The sequence below is a fragment of the Nelumbo nucifera genome, chromosome 4 (genome assembly GCF_055504915.1).
Source record: "Nelumbo nucifera cultivar China Antique chromosome 4, China Antique-T2T, whole genome shotgun sequence".
In the NCBI taxonomy this organism is placed as follows: Eukaryota; Viridiplantae; Streptophyta; class Magnoliopsida; order Proteales; family Nelumbonaceae; genus Nelumbo; species Nelumbo nucifera.
The window spans coordinates 51023252-51035950 of NC_142652.1; the positions used below are offsets into that span (position 1 = coordinate 51023252).

The 12699-nt window shown below is 46.2% G+C and overlaps 26 non-coding genes and 1 pseudogene across 26 annotated transcripts; all 27 read right to left on the reverse strand.

Annotated features, from left to right (window-relative positions):
* Positions 1–87: 87 nt before the first annotated feature.
* Positions 88–206, reverse strand: LOC148794216 (5S ribosomal RNA). The gene has a single exon (XR_016072121.1). It is a non-coding gene; the product is annotated as a 5S ribosomal RNA (ribosomal RNA).
* A 355-nt stretch (positions 207–561) lies between these two features.
* On the reverse strand, positions 562–680 carry LOC148794217 (5S ribosomal RNA). Its single transcript, XR_016071294.1, has one exon. It is a non-coding gene; the product is annotated as a 5S ribosomal RNA (ribosomal RNA).
* Positions 681–1034: 354 nt separating this feature from the next.
* Positions 1035–1153, reverse strand: LOC148794218 (5S ribosomal RNA). Its single transcript, XR_016075336.1, has one exon. It is a non-coding gene; the product is annotated as a 5S ribosomal RNA (ribosomal RNA).
* A 355-nt stretch (positions 1154–1508) lies between these two features.
* On the reverse strand, positions 1509–1627 carry LOC148794219 (5S ribosomal RNA). The gene has a single exon (XR_016069600.1). It is a non-coding gene; the product is annotated as a 5S ribosomal RNA (ribosomal RNA).
* A 354-nt stretch (positions 1628–1981) lies between these two features.
* Positions 1982–2100, reverse strand: LOC148794220 (5S ribosomal RNA). Its single transcript, XR_016068853.1, has one exon. It is a non-coding gene; the product is annotated as a 5S ribosomal RNA (ribosomal RNA).
* A 354-nt stretch (positions 2101–2454) lies between these two features.
* LOC148794221 (5S ribosomal RNA) lies at positions 2455–2573 on the reverse strand. Its single transcript, XR_016070405.1, has one exon. It is a non-coding gene; the product is annotated as a 5S ribosomal RNA (ribosomal RNA).
* Positions 2574–2928: 355 nt separating this feature from the next.
* LOC148794222 (5S ribosomal RNA) lies at positions 2929–3047 on the reverse strand. Its single transcript, XR_016070682.1, has one exon. It is a non-coding gene; the product is annotated as a 5S ribosomal RNA (ribosomal RNA).
* A 352-nt stretch (positions 3048–3399) lies between these two features.
* Positions 3400–3518, reverse strand: LOC148794223 (5S ribosomal RNA). Its single transcript, XR_016070829.1, has one exon. It is a non-coding gene; the product is annotated as a 5S ribosomal RNA (ribosomal RNA).
* A 354-nt stretch (positions 3519–3872) lies between these two features.
* LOC148794224 (5S ribosomal RNA) lies at positions 3873–3991 on the reverse strand. The gene has a single exon (XR_016074789.1). It is a non-coding gene; the product is annotated as a 5S ribosomal RNA (ribosomal RNA).
* A 355-nt stretch (positions 3992–4346) lies between these two features.
* Positions 4347–4465, reverse strand: LOC148794225 (5S ribosomal RNA). Its single transcript, XR_016068769.1, has one exon. It is a non-coding gene; the product is annotated as a 5S ribosomal RNA (ribosomal RNA).
* A 355-nt stretch (positions 4466–4820) lies between these two features.
* On the reverse strand, positions 4821–4939 carry LOC148794226 (5S ribosomal RNA). The gene has a single exon (XR_016075710.1). It is a non-coding gene; the product is annotated as a 5S ribosomal RNA (ribosomal RNA).
* A 354-nt stretch (positions 4940–5293) lies between these two features.
* LOC148794227 (5S ribosomal RNA) lies at positions 5294–5412 on the reverse strand. The gene has a single exon (XR_016072187.1). It is a non-coding gene; the product is annotated as a 5S ribosomal RNA (ribosomal RNA).
* Positions 5413–5767: 355 nt separating this feature from the next.
* LOC148794228 (5S ribosomal RNA) lies at positions 5768–5886 on the reverse strand (annotated as a pseudogene).
* A 354-nt stretch (positions 5887–6240) lies between these two features.
* LOC148794229 (5S ribosomal RNA) lies at positions 6241–6359 on the reverse strand. The gene has a single exon (XR_016070830.1). It is a non-coding gene; the product is annotated as a 5S ribosomal RNA (ribosomal RNA).
* A 354-nt stretch (positions 6360–6713) lies between these two features.
* On the reverse strand, positions 6714–6832 carry LOC148794230 (5S ribosomal RNA). The gene has a single exon (XR_016073197.1). It is a non-coding gene; the product is annotated as a 5S ribosomal RNA (ribosomal RNA).
* Positions 6833–7186: 354 nt separating this feature from the next.
* On the reverse strand, positions 7187–7305 carry LOC148794231 (5S ribosomal RNA). Its single transcript, XR_016072122.1, has one exon. It is a non-coding gene; the product is annotated as a 5S ribosomal RNA (ribosomal RNA).
* A 354-nt stretch (positions 7306–7659) lies between these two features.
* Positions 7660–7778, reverse strand: LOC148794232 (5S ribosomal RNA). The gene has a single exon (XR_016073198.1). It is a non-coding gene; the product is annotated as a 5S ribosomal RNA (ribosomal RNA).
* Positions 7779–8132: 354 nt separating this feature from the next.
* Positions 8133–8251, reverse strand: LOC148794233 (5S ribosomal RNA). Its single transcript, XR_016072123.1, has one exon. It is a non-coding gene; the product is annotated as a 5S ribosomal RNA (ribosomal RNA).
* Positions 8252–8606: 355 nt separating this feature from the next.
* On the reverse strand, positions 8607–8725 carry LOC148794234 (5S ribosomal RNA). Its single transcript, XR_016071295.1, has one exon. It is a non-coding gene; the product is annotated as a 5S ribosomal RNA (ribosomal RNA).
* A 354-nt stretch (positions 8726–9079) lies between these two features.
* LOC148794235 (5S ribosomal RNA) lies at positions 9080–9198 on the reverse strand. The gene has a single exon (XR_016075337.1). It is a non-coding gene; the product is annotated as a 5S ribosomal RNA (ribosomal RNA).
* A 355-nt stretch (positions 9199–9553) lies between these two features.
* On the reverse strand, positions 9554–9672 carry LOC148794236 (5S ribosomal RNA). The gene has a single exon (XR_016069601.1). It is a non-coding gene; the product is annotated as a 5S ribosomal RNA (ribosomal RNA).
* A 354-nt stretch (positions 9673–10026) lies between these two features.
* Positions 10027–10145, reverse strand: LOC148794237 (5S ribosomal RNA). Its single transcript, XR_016068854.1, has one exon. It is a non-coding gene; the product is annotated as a 5S ribosomal RNA (ribosomal RNA).
* A 354-nt stretch (positions 10146–10499) lies between these two features.
* On the reverse strand, positions 10500–10618 carry LOC148794238 (5S ribosomal RNA). Its single transcript, XR_016070416.1, has one exon. It is a non-coding gene; the product is annotated as a 5S ribosomal RNA (ribosomal RNA).
* A 354-nt stretch (positions 10619–10972) lies between these two features.
* Positions 10973–11091, reverse strand: LOC148794239 (5S ribosomal RNA). Its single transcript, XR_016071750.1, has one exon. It is a non-coding gene; the product is annotated as a 5S ribosomal RNA (ribosomal RNA).
* Positions 11092–11445: 354 nt separating this feature from the next.
* LOC148794240 (5S ribosomal RNA) lies at positions 11446–11564 on the reverse strand. The gene has a single exon (XR_016072124.1). It is a non-coding gene; the product is annotated as a 5S ribosomal RNA (ribosomal RNA).
* Positions 11565–11919: 355 nt separating this feature from the next.
* LOC148794241 (5S ribosomal RNA) lies at positions 11920–12038 on the reverse strand. Its single transcript, XR_016075118.1, has one exon. It is a non-coding gene; the product is annotated as a 5S ribosomal RNA (ribosomal RNA).
* Positions 12039–12392: 354 nt separating this feature from the next.
* LOC148794242 (5S ribosomal RNA) lies at positions 12393–12511 on the reverse strand. The gene has a single exon (XR_016075338.1). It is a non-coding gene; the product is annotated as a 5S ribosomal RNA (ribosomal RNA).
* Positions 12512–12699: the final 188 nt, after the last annotated feature.

Sequence of the window (12699 nt, forward strand, 5' to 3'; positions counted from 1 at the left end):
AGTATCTGACGCATTGTTTCCAGTTGTCTTACAGAAACAACAAATGGAATTTGCAAATACAAATCAAAATAAAATATTAATAAAATTGGGGTGCAACACGAGGACTTCCCAGGAGGTCACCCAATCTAGTACTACTCTCGCCCAAGCACACTTAACTTCGGAGTTCTGATGGGATCCGGTGCATTAGTGCTGGTATGATCGCACCCGTTTAATTCATGCTCGCTTAGATCTTTATGCACTATCTTGCTCCCCTCCACTAATTGTTTTAGATTTCAAAAAACTGTGTATGCAGCCTTCCTCCCTTGGTAACCGTGCACAAGCTCCTACGTGAGCAGAGTGTTTGTTTTTCAGATCTGCCGCACCCCCGGATAGATGCAATACTATCACGGGGCCCACAATGCACGACGAATGCCAAAAGCCCGGTTTTTGCACGGTTCCCATTCAGTAATGACAATCGTGCCGCAAATGGTCCGAGTATCCGGCGCGTTGTTTGAGTTTGCCTCGCCGAAACGACAAATGGAATTTGTAAATACGATATCGAAATAAAATATTAATAAAATTGGGGTGCAACACAAGGACTTCCCAAGAGGTCACCCATCCTAGTACTACTCTCGCCCAAGCACGCTTAACTTCGGAGTTCTGATGGGATCCGGTGCATTAGTGCTGGTATGATCGCACCCGTTTAATTCAAGCTCGCTTAGATCTTTATGAACTATCTTGCTCCCTTCCATTAATTGTTTTAGATTTGAAAAAAATGTGTATGCAGCCTTCCTCCCTTGGTAACCGTGCACAAGCTCCTACGTGAGCGGAGTGTTTGCTTTTCAGATCTGCCGCACCTCCGGATAGATGCAATACTATCCCGGGGCCCACAATGCATGACGAATGCCGAAAGCCCGGTTCTTGCATCGTTGCCATTCAGTAATGACGATCGTGCCGCAAATGGTCCGAGTATCCGACGCATTGTTTCCAGTTGTCTCCCAGAAACAACAAATGGAATTTGCAAATACAAATCAAAATAAAATATTAATAAAATTGGGGTGCAACACGAGGACTTCCCAGGAGGTCACCCATTCTAGCACTACTCTCGCCCAAGCACACTTAACTTCGGAGTTCTGATGGGATCCGGTGCATTAGTGCTGGTATAATCGCACCCGTTTAATTCAGGCTCACTAAGATCTTTATGCACTATCTTGCTCCCCTCCATTAATTGTTTAAGATTTGAAAAAACTGTGTATGCAGCCTTCCTCCCTTGGTAACCGTGCACAATCTCCTACGTGAGCAGAGTGTTTGCTTTTCAGATCTGCCGCACCTCCGGATAGATGCAATACTATCGCGGGGCCCACAATGCACGACGAATGCCGAAAGCCTGGTTCCTGCATCGTTGCCATTCAGTAATGACGATCGTGACGCAAATGATCCGAGTATCCGGCGCGTTGTTTGCGTTTGTCTCGCCGAAACGACAAATGGAATTTGCAAATACGATATCGAAATAAAATATTAATAAAAATGGGGTGCAACACGAGGACTTCCAGGGAGGTCACCCATCCTAGTACTACTCTCGCCCAAGCACACTTAACTTTGGAGTTCTGATGGGATCCGGTGCATTGGTGCTGGTATGATCGCACCCGTTTAATTCATGCTCGCTTAGATCTTTATGCACTATCTTGCTCCCCTCCAATAATTGTTTTAGATTTGAAAAAAATGTGTATGCAACCTTCCTCCCTTGGTAACCGTGCACAAGCTCCTACGTGAGCGGAGTGTTTGCTTTTCAGATCTGCCGCACCTCCGGATAGATGCAATACTATCGCGGGGCCCACAATGCATGACGGATGCCGAAAGCCCGGTTCTTGCATCGTTGCCATTCAGAAATGACGATCGTGCCGCAAATGGTCCGAGTATCCGACGCATTGTTTCCAGTTGTCTCCCAGAAACAACAAATGGAATTTGCAAATACAAATCAAAATAAATTATTAATAAAATTGGGGTGCAACACGAGGACTTCCCAGGAGGTCACCCATCCTAGTACTACGCTCGCCCAAGCACACTTACCTTCGGAGTTCTGATGGGATCCGGTGCATTAGTGCTGGTATGATCGCACTCGTTTAATTCATGCTCGCTTAGATCTTTATGCACTATCTTGCTCCCCTCCATTAATTGTTTTAGATTTGAAAAAAATGTGTATGCAGCCTTCCTCCCTTGGTAACCGTGCACAAGCTCCTACGTGAGCGGAGTGTTTGCTTTTCAGATCTGCCGCACCTCCGGATAGATGCAATACTATCGCGGGGCCCACAACGCATGACGAATGCCGAAAGCCCGGATCTTGCATCGTTGCCATTCAGTAATGACGATCGTGCCGCAAATGGTCCGAGTATCCGACGCATTGTTTCCAGTTGTCTCCCAGAAACAACAAATGGAATTTGCAAATACAAATCAAAATAAAATATTAATAAAATTGGGGTGCAACACGAGGATTTCCCAGGAGGTCACCCATTCCAGTACTACTCTCGCCCAAGCACACTTAACTTCGGAGTTCTGATGGGATCCGGTGCAATTGTGCTGGTATGATCGCACCCGTTTAATTCATGCTCGCTTAGATCTTTATGCACTATCTTGCTCCCCTCCATTAATTGTTTTAGATTTGAAAAAAATGTGTATGCAACCTTCCTCCCTTGGTAACCGTGCACAAGCTCCTACGTGAGCGGAGTGTTTGCTTTTCAGATCTGCCGCACCTCCGGATAGATGCAATACTATCGCGGGGCCCACAATGCATGACGAATGCCGAAAGCCCGGTTCTTGCATCGTTGCCATTCTGTAATGACGATCGTGACGCAAATGTTCTGAGTATCCGGCGCGTTGTTTGCGTTTGTCTCGCCGAAACGACAAATGGAATTTGCAAATACGATATCGAAATAAAATATTAATAAAATTGGGGTGCAACACGAGGACTTCCAGGGAGGTCACCCATCCTAGTACTACTCTCGCCCAAGCACACTTAACTTTGGAGTTCTGATGGGATCCGGTGCATTGGTGCTGGAATGATCGCACCCGTTTAATTCATGCTCGCTTAGATCTTTATGCACTATCTTGCTCCCCTCCATTAATTGTTTTAGATTTGAAAAATGTGTATGCAGCCTTCCTCCCTTGGTAACCGTGCACAAGCTCCTACGTGAGCGGAGTGTTTGCTTTTCAGATCTACCGCACCTCCGGATATATGCAATACTATCGCGGGGCCCACAATGCATGACGAATGCCGAAAGCCCGGTTCTTGCATCGTTGCCATTCAGTAATGACGATCGTGCCGCAAATGGTCCGAGTATACGACGCATTGTTTCCAGTTGTCTCCCAGAAACAACAAATGGAATTTGCAAATACAAATCAAAATAAAATATTAATAAAATTGGGGTGCAACACGAGGACTTCCCAGGAGGTCACCCATTCTAGTACTACTCTCGCCCAAGCACACTTAACTTCGGAGTTCTGATGGGATCCGGTGCAATTGTGCTGGTATGATCGCACCCGTTTAATTCATGCTCGCTTAGATCTTTATGCACTATCTTGCTCCCCTCCATTAATTGTTTTAGATTTGAAAAAAATGTGTATGCAACCTTCCTCCCTTGGTAACCGTGCACAAGCTCCTACGTGAGCGGAGTGTTTGCTTTTCAGATCTGCCGCACCTCCGGATAGATGCAATACTATCGCGGGGCCCACAATGCATGACGAATGCCGAAAGCCCGGTTCTTGCATCGTTGCCATTCTGTAATGACGATCGTGCCGCAAATGGTCCGAGTATCCGACGCATTGTTTCCAGTTGTCTCCCAGAAACAACAAATGGAATTTGCAAATACAAATCAAAATAAATTATTAATAAAATTGGGGTGCAACACGAGGACTTCCCAGGAGGTCACCCATTCAAGTACTACTCTCGCCCAAGCAGACTTAACTTCGGAGTTCTGATGGGATCCGGTGCATTAGTGCTGGTATGATCGCACCCGTTTAATTCATGCTCGCTTATATCTTTATGCACTATCTTGCTCCCCTCCATTAATTGTTTTAGATTTGAAAAAACTGTGTATGCAGCCTTCCTCCCTTGGTAACCGTGCACAAGCTCCTACGTGAGTAGAGTGTTTGTTTTTCAGATCTGCCGCACCCCCGGATAGATGCAATACTATCGCGGGGCCCACAATGCACGACGAATGCCAAAAGCCCAGTTTTTGCACGGTTCCCATTCAGTAATGACAATCGTGCCGCAAATGGTCCGAGTATCCGGCGCGTTGTTTGAGTTTGTATCGCCGAAACGACAAATGGAATTTGCAAATACGATATCGAAATAAAATATTAATAAAATTGGGGTGCAACACAAGGACTTCCCAGGAGGTCACCCATTCTACTACTACTCTCGCCCAAGCACACTTAACTTCGGAGTCCTGATGGGATCCGGTGCATTAGTGCTGGTATGATCGCACCCGTTTAATTCATGCTCGCTTATATCTTTATGCACTATCTTGCTCCCCTCCATTAATTGTTTTAGATTTGAAAAAACTGTGTATGCAGCCTTCCTCCCTTGGTAACCGTGCACAAGCTCCTACGTGAGCGGAGTGTTTGCTTTTCAGATCTGCCGCACCCCTGGATAGATGCAATACTATCGCGGGGCCCACAATGCACGACGAATGCCAAAAGCCCGGTTTTTGCACGGTTCCCATTCAGTAATGACGATCGTGCCGCAAATGGTCCGAGTATCCGGCGCGTTGCTTGCGTTTGTCTCGCCGAAACGACAAATGGAATTTGCAAATACGATATCGAAATAAAATATTAATAAAATTGGGGTGCAACACGAGGACTTCCCAGGAGGTCACCCATCCTAGTACTACGCTCGCCCTAGCACACTTACCTTCGGAGTTCTGATGGGATCCGGTGCATTAGTGCTGGTATGATCGCACTCGTTTAATTCATGCTCGCTTAGATCTTTATGCACTATCTTGCTCCCCTCCATTAATTGTTTTAGATTTGAAAAAAATGTGTATGCAGCCTTCCTCCCTTGGTAACCGTGCACAAGCTCCTACGTGAGCGGAGTGTTTGCTTTTCAGATCTGCCGCACCTCCGGATAGATGCAATACTATCGCGGGGCCCACAACGCATGACGAATGCCGAAAGCCCGGATCTTGCATCGTTGCCATTCAGTAATGACGATCGTGCCGCAAATGGTCCGAGTATCCGACGCATTGTTTCCAGTTGTCTCCCAGAAACAACAAATGGAATTTGCAAATACAAATCAAAATAAAATATTAATAAAATTGGGGTGCAACACGAGGATTTCCCAGGAGGTCACCCATTCTAGTACTACTCTCGCCCAAGCACACTTAACTTCGGAGTTCTGATGGGATCCGGTGCATTAGTGCTGGTATGATCACACCCGTTTAATTCATGCTCGCTTAGATCTTTATGCACTATCTTGCTCCCCTCCATTAATTGTTTTAGATTTGAAAAAACTGTGTATGCAGCCTTCCTCCCTTGGTAACCGTGCACAATCTCCTACGTGAGCGGATTGTTTGCTTTTCACACCTGCCGCACCACCGGATAAATGCAATACTATCGCGGGGCCCACAATGCACGACGAATGCCGAAAGCCTGGTTCCTGCATCGTTGCCATTCAGTAATGACGATCGTGACGCAAATGTTCCGAGTATCCGGCGCGTTGTTTGCGTTTGTCTCGCCGAAACGACAAATGGAATTTGCAAATACGATATCGAAATAAAATATTAATAAAATTGGGGTGCAACACGAGGACTTCCAGGGAGGTCACCCATCCTAGTACTACTCTCGCCCAAGCACACTTAACTTTGGAGTTCTGATGGGATCCGGTGCATTGGTGCTGGTACGATCGCACCCGTTTAATTCATGCTCGCTTAGATCTTTATGCACTATCTTGCTCCCCTCCATTAATTGTTTTAGATTTGAAAAAAATGTGTATGCAACCTTCCTCCCTTGGTAACCGTGCACAAGCTCCTACGTGAGCGGAGTGTTTGCTTTTCAGATCTGCCGCACCTCCGGATAGAAGCAATACTATCGCGGGGCCCACAATGCATGACGAATGCCGAAAGCCCGGTTCTTGCATCGTTGCCATTCAGTAATGACGATCGTGCCGCAAATGGTCCGAGTATACGACGCATTGTTTCCAGTTGTCTCCTAGAAACAACAAATGGAATTTGCAAATACAAATCAAAATAAAATATTAATAAAATTGGGGTGCAACACGAGGACTTCCCAGGAGGTCACCCATTCTAGTACTACTCTCGCCCAAGCACACTTAACTTCGGAGTTCTGATGGGATCCGGTGCAATTGTGCTGGTATGATCGCACCCGTTTAATTCAAGCTCGCTTAGATCTTTATGCACTATCTTGCTCCCCTCCATTAATTGTTTTAGATTTGAAAAAAATGTGTATGCAACCTTCCTCCCTTGGTAACCGTGCACAAGCTCCTACGTGAGCGGAGTGTTTGCTTTTCAGATCTGCCGCACCTCCGGATAGATGCATTACTATCGCGGGGCCCACAATGCACGACGAATGCCAAAAGCCCGGTTTTTGCACGGTTCCCATTCAGTAATGACGATCGTGCCGCAAATGGTCCGAGTATCCGGCGCGTTGCTTGCGTTTGTCTCGCCGAAACGACAAATGGAATTTGCAAATACAAATCAAAATAAAATATTAATAAAATTGGGGTGCAACACGAGGACTTCCCAGGAGGTCACCCATTCTAGTACTACTCTCGCCCAAGCACACTTAACTTCGGAGTTCTGATGGGATCCGGTGCATTAGTGCTGGTATGATCGCACTCGTTTAATTCATGCTCGCTTAGATCTTTATGCACTATCTTGCTCCCCTCCATTAATTGTTTTAGATTTGAAAAAAATGTGTATGCAGCCTTCCTCCCTTGGTAACCGTGCACAAGCTCCTACGTGAGCGGAGTGTTTGCTTTTCAGATCTGCCGCACCTCCGGATAGATGCAATACTATCGCGGGGCCCACAACGCATGACGAATGCCGAAAGCCCGGATCTTGCATCGTTGCCATTCAGTAATGACGATCGTGCCGCAAATGCTCCGAGTATCTGACGCATTGTTTCCAGTTGTCTTACAGAAACAACAAATGGAATTTGCAAATACAAATCAAAATAAAATATTAATAAAATTGGGGTGCAACACGAGGACTTCCCAGGAGGTCACCCAATCTAGTACTACTCTCGCCCAAGCACACTTAACTTCGGAGTTCTGATGGGATCCGGTGCATTAGTGCTGGTATGATCGCACCCGTTTAATTCATGCTCGCTTAGATCTTTATGCACTATCTTGCTCCCCTCCACTAATTGTTTTAGATTTCAAAAAACTGTGTATGCAGCCTTCCTCCCTTGGTAACCGTGCACAAGCTCCTACGTGAGCAGAGTGTTTGCTTTTCAGATCTGCCGCACCTCCGGATAGATGCAATACTATCGCGGGGCCCACAATGCACGACGAATGCCAAAAGCCCGGTTTTTGCACGGTTCCCATTCAGTAATGACGATCGTGCCGCAAATGGTCCGAGTATCCGGCGCGTTGCTTGCGTTTGTCTCGCCGAAACGACAAATGGAATTTGCAAATACAAATCAAAATAAAATATTAATAAAATTGGGGTGCAACACGAGGACTTCCCAGGAGGTCACCCATTCTAGTACTACTCTCGCCCAAGCACACTTAACTTCGGAGTTCTGATGGGATCCGGTGCATTAGTGCTGGTATGATCGCACTCGTTTAATTCATGCTCGCTTAGATCTTTATGCACTATCTTGCTCCCCTCCATTAATTGTTTTAGATTTGAAAAAAATGTGTATGCAGCCTTCCTCCCTTGGTAACCGTGCACAAGCTCCTACGTGAGCGGAGTGTTTGCTTTTCAGATCTGCCGCACCTCCGGATAGATGCAATACTATCGCGGGGCCCACAACGCATGACGAATGCCGAAAGCCCGGATCTTGCATCGTTGCCATTCAGTAATGACGATCGTGCCGCAAATGCTCCGAGTATCTGACGCATTGTTTCCAGTTGTCTTACAGAAACAACAAATGGAATTTGCAAATACAAATCAAAATAAAATATTAATAAAATTGGGGTGCAACACGAGGACTTCCCAGGAGGTCACCCAATCTAGTACTACTCTCGCCCAAGCACACTTAACTTCGGAGTTCTGATGGGATCCGGTGCATTAGTGCTGGTATGATCGCACCCGTTTAATTCATGCTCGCTTAGATCTTTATGCACTATCTTGCTCCCCTCCACTAATTGTTTTAGATTTCAAAAAACTGTGTATGCAGCCTTCCTCCCTTGGTAACCGTGCACAAGCTCCTACGTGAGCAGAGTGTTTGTTTTTCAGATCTGCCGCACCCCCGGATAGATGCAATACTATCACGGGGCCCACAATGCACGACGAATGCCAAAAGCCCGGTTTTTGCACGGTTCCCATTCACTAATGACAATCGTGCCGCAAATGGTCCGAGTATCCGGCGCGTTGTTTGAGTTTGCCTCGCCGAAACGACAAATGGAATTTGTAAATACGATATCGAAATAAAATATTAATAAAATTGGGGTGCAACACAAGGACTTCCCAAGAGGTCACCCATCCTAGTACTACTCTCGCCCAAGCACGCTTAACTTCGGAGTTCTGATGGGATCCGGTGCATTAGTGCTGGTATGATCGCACCCGTTTAATTCAAGCTCGCTTAGATCTTTATGAACTATCTTGCTCCCTTCCATTAATTGTTTTAGATTTGAAAAAAATGTGTATGCAGCCTTCCTCCCTTGGTAACCGTGCACAAGCTCCTACGTGAGCGGAGTGTTTGCTTTTCAGATCTGCCGCACCTCCGGATAGATGCAATACTATCCCGGGGCCCACAATGCATGACGAATGCCGAAAGCCCGGTTCTTGCATCGTTGCCATTCAGTAATGACGATCGTGCCGCAAATGGTCCGAGTATCCGACGCATTGTTTCCAGTTGTCTCCCAGAAACAACAAATGGAATTTGCAAATACAAATCAAAATAAAATATTAATAAAATTGGGGTGCAACACGAGGACTTCCCAGGAGGTCACCCATTCTAGCACTACTCTCGCCCAAGCACACTTAACTTCGGAGTTCTGATGGGATCCGGTGCATTAGTGCTGGTATAATCGCACCCGTTTAATTCATGCTCACTAAGATCTTTATGCACTATCTTGCTCCCCTCCATTAATTGTTTAAGATTTGAAAAAACTGTGTATGCAGCCTTCCTCCCTTGGTAACCGTGCACAATCTCCTACGTGAGCAGAGTGTTTGCTTTTCAGATCTGCCGCACCTCCGGATAGATGCAATACTATCGCGGGGCCCACAATGCACGACGAATGCCGAAAGCCTGGTTCCTGCATCGTTGCCATTCAGTAATGACGATCGTGACGCAAATGATCCGAGTATCCGGCGCGTTGTTTGCGTTTGTCTCGCCGAAACGACAAATGGAATTTGCAAATACGATATCGAAATAAAATATTAATAAAAATGGGGTGCAACACGAGGACTTCCAGGGAGGTCACCCATCCTAGTACTACTCTCGCCCAAGCACACTTAACTTTGGAGTTCTGATGGGATCCGGTGCATTGGTGCTGGTATGATCGCACCCGTTTAATTCATGCTCGCTTAGATCTTTATGCACTATCTTGCTCCCCTCCAATAATTGTTTTAGATTTGAAAAAAATGTGTATGCAACCTTCCTCCCTTGGTAACCGTGCACAAGCTCCTACGTGAGCGGAGTGTTTGCTTTTCAGATCTGCCGCACCTCCGGATAGATGCAATACTATCGCGGGGCCCACAATGCATGACGGATGCCGAAAGCCCGGTTCTTGCATCGTTGCCATTCAGAAATGACGATCGTGCCGCAAATGGTCCGAGTATCCGACGCATTGTTTCCAGTTGTCTCCCAGAAACAACAAATGGAATTTGCAAATACAAATCAAAATAAATTATTAATAAAATTGGGGTGCAACACGAGGACTTCCCAGGAGGTCACCCATCCTAGTACTACGCTCGCCCAAGCACACTTACCTTCGGAGTTCTGATGGGATCCGGTGCATTAGTGCTGGTATGATCGCACTCGTTTAATTCATGCTCGCTTAGATCTTTATGCACTATCTTGCTCCCCTCCATTAATTGTTTTAGATTTGAAAAAAATGTGTATGCAGCCTTCCTCCCTTGGTAACCGTGCACAAGCTCCTACGTGAGCGGAGTGTTTGCTTTTCAGATCTGCCGCACCTCCGGATAGATGCAATACTATCGCGGGGCCCACAACGCATGACGAATGCCGAAAGCCCGGATCTTGCATCGTTGCCATTCAGTAATGACGATCGTGCCGCAAATGGTCCGAGTATCCGACGCATTGTTTCCAGTTGTCTCCCAGAAACAACAAATGGAATTTGCAAATACAAATCAAAATAAAATATTAATAAAATTGGGGTGCAACACGAGGATTTCCCAGGAGGTCACCCATTCCAGTACTACTCTCGCCCAAGCACACTTAACTTCGGAGTTCTGATGGGATCCGGTGCAATTGTGCTGGTATGATCGCACCCGTTTAATTCATGCTCGCTTAGATCTTTATGCACTATCTTGCTCCCCTCCATTAATTGTTTTAGATTTGAAAAAAATGTGTATGCAACCTTCCTCCCTTGGTAACCGTGCACAAGCTCCTACGTGAGCGGAGTGTTTGCTTTTCAGATCTGCCGCACCTCCGGATAGATGCAATACTATCGCGGGGCCCACAATGCATGACGAATGCCGAAAGCCCGGTTCTTGCATCGTTGCCATTCTGTAATGACGATCGTGCCGCAAATGGTCCGAGTATCCGACGCATTGTTTCCAGTTGTCTCCCAGAAACAACAAATGGAATTTGCAAATACAAATCAAAATAAATTATTAATAAAATTGGGGTGCAACACGAGGACTTCCCAGGAGGTCACCCATTCAAGTACTACTCTCGCCCAAGCACACTTAACTTCGGAGTTCTGATGGGATCCGGTGCATTAGTGCTGGTATGATCGCACCCGTTTAATTCATGCTCGCTTAGATCTTGATGAACTATCATGCTCCCTTCCATTAATTGTTTTAGATTTGAAAAAAATGTGTATGTTGCCTTCCTCCCTTGGTAACCGTGCACAAGCTCCTACGTGAGCGGAGTGTTTGCTTTTCAGATCTGCCGCACCTCCGGATAGATGCAATACTATCGCGAGGCCCACAATGCATGACGAATGCCGAAAGCCCGGTTCTTGCATCGTTGCCATTCAGTAATGACGATCGTGCCGCAAATGCTCCGAGTATCTGACGCATTGTTTCCAGTTGTCTTACAGAAACAACAAATGGAATTTGCAAATACAAATCAAAATAAAATATTAATAAAATTGGGGTGCAACACGAGGACTTCCCAGGAGGTCACCCAATCTAGTACTACTCTCGCCCAAGCACACTTAACTTCGGAGTTCTGATGGGATCCGGTGCATTAGTGCTGGTATGATCGCACCCGTTTAATTCATGCTCGCTTAGATCTTTATGCACTATCTTGCTCCCCTCCACTAATTGTTTTAGATTTCAAAAAACTGTGTATGCAGCCTTCCTCCCTTGGTAACCGTGCACAAGCTCCTACGTGAGCAGAGTGTTTGTTTTTCAGATCTGCCGCACCCCCGGATAGATGCAATACTATCGCGGGGCCCACAATGCACGACGAATGCCAAAAGCCCGGTTTTTGCACGGTTCCCATTCAGTAATGACAATCGTGCCGCAAATGGTCCGAGTATCCGGCGCGTTGTTTGAGTTTGCCTCGCCGAAACGACAAATGGAATTTGTAAATACGATATCGAAATAAAATATTAATAAAATTGGGGTGCAACACAAGGACTTCCCAAGAGTTCACCCATCCTAGTACTACTCTCGCCCAAGCACGCTTAACTTCGGAGTTCTGATGGGATCCGGTGCATTAGTGCTGGTATGATCGCACCCGTTTAATTCAAGCTCGCTTAGATCTTTATGAACTATCTTGCTCCCTTCCATTAATTGTTTTAGATTTGAAAAAAATGTGTATGCAGCCTTCCTCCCTTGGTAACCGTGCACAAGCTCCTACGTGAGCGGAGTGTTTGCTTTTCAGATCTGCCGCACCTCCGGATAGATGCAATACTATCCTGGGGCCCACAATGCATGACGAATGCCGAATGCCCGGTTCTTGCATCGTTGCCATTCAGTAATGACGATCGTGCCGCAAATGGTCCGAGTATCCGACGCATTGTTTCCAGTTGTCTCCCAGAAACAACAAATGGAATTTGCAAATACAAATCAAAATAAAATATTAATAAAATTGGGGTGCAACACGAGGACTTCCCAGGAGGTCACCCATTCTAGCACTACTCTCGCCCAAGCACACTTAACTTCGGAGTTCTGATGGGATCCGGTGCATTAGTGCTGGTATAATCGCACCCGTTTAATTCATGCTCACTAAGATCTTTATGCACTATCTTGCTCCCCTCCATTAATTGTTTAAGATTTGAAAAAACTGTGTATGCAGCCTTCCTCCCTTGGTAACCGTGCACAATCTCCTACGTGAGCAGAGTGTTTGCTTTTCAGATCTGCCGCACCTCCGGATAGATGCAATACTATCGCGGGGCCC